This window comes from Ailuropoda melanoleuca, chromosome 2, assembly GCF_002007445.2.
Source record: "Ailuropoda melanoleuca isolate Jingjing chromosome 2, ASM200744v2, whole genome shotgun sequence".
NCBI lineage: Eukaryota > Metazoa > Chordata > Mammalia > Carnivora > Ursidae > Ailuropoda > Ailuropoda melanoleuca.
This window is the reverse complement of record NC_048219.1, coordinates 150,752,778-150,756,942: the sequence shown is the minus strand read 5'-3', so window position 1 is coordinate 150,756,942 and position 4,165 is coordinate 150,752,778. Positions and strand designations below refer to the sequence as shown.

Genomic DNA, 4,165 nt, shown 5'->3' with positions numbered 1-4,165 from the left:
TCTGTCTTTTTTATGATAGCCATTCTAACAGGTGTGAGGTGGTTTTGGTTAGCATATTTTTGAAATTAGTGTTATCTCATTTAAAATTCACTACAAAATACTGAGTATTTTTTCTGAAACTGAGTATGCTTTATATTTCTCATTAAAAATGAGGAAATTAAAATGCAAAATAATTTGGTAAGTAGTAAAATCTTGCCCTGTGATGTGAACCCAGGCCTCCAAATCTGACATCCAGTGTGCTTAATATTACACCAGCTGCATATAATATAGTTTCACTGAATTATTTCCTTTTACCTTATGAATACAAGCTAAGCACAATGTAAATATTTCAAAATTTCTTGTTAATATAGAAATATTTAATAGTCATCTAAATCTTGTTGGTTTTTATTCTGATTGTGTAGAGATATTAAAGACGTGATAACCACTTAACATCCTTATGTGTCAGATGTTTCCTCACTTTTCATTTCCCTTTTCTTCCCCTACTTCATAATGATTCCAGTGACTATTATAAAATCTAAACTCTCAACCATTCATTGATTTTATAATTTACAGTATAGATTTTTCTCCAAACAGGTAAACACAGCACTCATCCTTAAAAATTAGTGGAGGAACTGAGAGATAACATTTGTAATTCCACGAATCAAATTAAAAGAGCTTACTTGACTTATCTTTGCTGTGGTCCAAGAAAAAAAATTATTCCTATGGCTTCCCTGCCCCACAGTATCCATACCGTGTACATAAAACACTTAAGAACAATCATAATATTTTGTGATCCATCTTTAATTTTGACCAAACTAACTTGAGTGTTTTAATAACTCTCACTGCAACTTGAATATCTGTTTATTCCCCAAGCAGCCGCTGGTCTTTTTCATGCCATGTCATTTACTGAATCGATTCTTACCAATACAGACATTATACAATGGTCCCAAGGATTGTGAGCCTCCTTTACTTAGAAATTAGGCACAGTATTGATGTGAGGTCACTCTGGAGCAATTGTCATTGCTTGCAGGTATTAGTTGAATATTGCAATATTAATATGTGTGTGGAAGGATCTTAAAATCATCCAAATCAACCTACTTACATTATTTATGAAGAATCAAGGCATCAGTTGATTTAGTAAATTATCCAATCTTACGTATGAAGGACAAGATTTGAATTCACATTTTCTGAATCTTAGGCTGCTTCTATTTCCGCTATGCCAATTTAAGTGAGAGCTGTAACGTCCATTTTAATACCAGGTATGTGGGTGAAGAAACAAATCTAAAAGATTTTGGAATAGATAAAGTCAGAAGAGCAATGTGGAATTAAAGAAGGGGCACCCAAACTTCAGGAGGGGAAAAAAGCCAACAAGTACAGGTAATTGCATGTAATAATTGGTTTAGTCTTAGAACAGTTCATTTAAAATACACTTATGGCAGAGTTTTGAGAAAGAAAAAAAAAGCTAGTTTAGTGGCAAGATGAAAGGAGTTTGTCATGAATTTTAAGTACACATCCTCTCAGGTGGCTTACCGTGCAGTTTGTAAAGTCTCAGATCTCAGTGGGAGCTAGTTTACCTAAGAAGTCTCATTTTAATTTTGAGGCATATAGTATTATCTAACTTCTCCTAGATTCACCACTACCATCTTCTGTCTCTATATAAACCTGTCTCCTATTTGTTCCAAGTGAACTCCTGAAACAAGAAGAGTTTTCTGCTTCGAACTGCTTTGGTGAAAGTCTATAAAATCTAGCAGTTAAAAAAATATGTAAATTCAGGAAGCATGTTACTTAATGGTCTTTCTATGTAAAATATACTTGGAAATGTATGAAACCTTCAGGCTCTAGTTACATAATGTTCACCAACCTTTGAAAAATGTTTGGCCTTGGTGGTATGGAACAAGGGTTATTCATGTCTGCATAAGTGAAACTGAAAATGAGAGGCTATTTCATTTTTATTCTAGACAATCTTCATTAGAAAATTGGTACATATTATGTTTCTCTATAGCCATTTCCCCTCCCATTATTTCTATTCCTTTATCCTAACCAGTGTAAGGAGACAGTGCCCACATTCCTTTCCACTTTTGTGTACCCACTCTCATGATTCTTGAACGTTGTTCACTCCAGTCCTTCAGTCATCATGATGTTTTGAAAAAGGTTACCATTCCCTTTCCCTTCAAAACTTGTTGGAAGTTAGCTGTGAAATTTTTTTAGGTATTTTATAAACTGAGGAGTAAATCTTAAAATAGCTGAATTTTTCTTTCTTTCTATGAAGATTTGCATCTTGTAAGCAAATTTCTATTTTTTTTAAAGATTTTATTTATTTACTTGACAGAGACAGCCAGCAAGAGAGGGAACACCAGCAGGGGGAGTGGGAGAGGACGAAGCAGGCTTCCAGCAGAGAAGCCTGATGTGGGGCTCGATCCCAGAACCCTGGGATCATGCCCTGAGCCGAAGGCAAACACTTAACGACTGCACCACCCAGACACCCCCTGTAAGCAAATTTCTAAGTCATAAGAATTAATCTCAAATTGAATCAATTAAGATATCTGGAAAGACATGGGGAAATATTTGACCACTGTGAGCAGGGGAGGGATAAAACAGGGAAATATCTGGTAGTGGGCTACCACTAAATTATTTCATGCAAAAAAATCTCACTTTGAATTTGGTCACTGTATTTTTCCTAGTTCTCCTCCCATCAGGGAATGTCAGAGTCCTTCCAGAAATCAGACTGAATGGCCTGGAATAATCAGTCAGTCGTAACTGAATTCATACTACGGGGTCTCTCCAGTTGTTGGGAACTCCAGATCTTCCCTTTCCTGTTTTCATCCATAGTCTCTGCATCCACTGTACTGGGCAACCTCCTTATTGTGCTCACCATCGTGTCAGAGCCATGCCTTTGCTCCCCCATGTACTTTTTGCTGGGCAATCTCTCCTTCATTGACATGTCTCTGGATTCATTTGCCACCCCCAAAATGATTGCAGATCTCCTCAGTGAGCACAAAGCCATGTCTTCTGAAGGCTGCATCACTCAGATATTTTTCCTGCATCTGTTGGTTTGCTGAGATTGTACTGCTGATATCTATGTCTTTTGATAGGTACGTGGCTATATGTAAACCTCTACGTTACTTAACCATCATGAACCGAAGAATGTGTGTTGGGCTTGTCACGCTTTCCTGGATTGTTGCCATCTTCCATGCTCTGAGTCAGTTAGCATTTACTGTGAATCTGCCCTTCTGTGGACCCAAGGAAGTGGACAGCTTCTTCTGTGACCTCCCCTTGGTGATCAAACTTGCCTGTGTAGACACATACATCCTGGGAGTGTTCATGATCTCAACAAGTGGCATGATTGCCCTGGTGTGTTTCATCCTCTTGGGGATTTCCTACACGATCATCCTGGTCACTGTTCGGCCACATTCCTCTGGTGGGTCCTCCAAAGCGCTCTCCACTTGCAGTGCCCACTTCACCGTTGTGCCTCTTTTTTTTTGGCCTGTGCATTTTCATCTATGTATGGCCTTTCACAACCTTCCCAATAGACAAAGTGCTCTCAGTATTTTATACCATTTTCACCCCCTCTTGAATCCAGTGATCTATACCCTTAGAAATAAAGATGTCAGGGATTCCATGAGAAAACTTAGCAGCCGCATCTTTAAGTCTAGGAAGACTGATCATTCCCCTTGATTTCCTCATACAAAAATGAAATACTTGTTCTGCATTTATCCTCCTCATTCAGTTGGTCAACAAAGTGATGCTACTGCAAGAAACTGGTAGTTCGTGGCAGAACTATTTATGTAATCAGTCTCAGCAGTCACTGAGTTCTGGTCATGTTAATTGTTCCTCATACAATATAACATTAACTACAGGGCACCATCAAACCTATACTCAACATTTTACTGCACAGAGACCCACTTTTTGGAATATTCGGCTTCTGTCAGATATAAACATATATTTGAGTATTCCTTCCCCTGGGACATATGCATGTTTTAAGAGTAGATTTTCTCCTAGTCTCTTGTAATAGCCTCTAAAAAAAGAGGCAAGTGTGAAAGCATTGACACCTAGTATAGTAGCCCTGTACACTGAAGTCAAAACGAAATTTTTTATTGTTGACAAAGGTGCTGATGAATGGATTATTTTAGTTTAAAAGTCAGGAAAAAGTGGAAGGTTCTTGGTAAGTAAAAATATTTGGTATTTA

General features: G+C 37.7%; 1 pseudogene; it reads left to right on the top strand.

Annotated features, from left to right (window-relative positions):
- The first annotated feature begins 2,677 nt into the window (after positions 1 to 2,677).
- Positions 2,678 to 3,654, top strand: LOC100483914 (annotated as a pseudogene).
- The last annotated feature ends 511 nt before the right edge of the window (positions 3,655 to 4,165 follow it).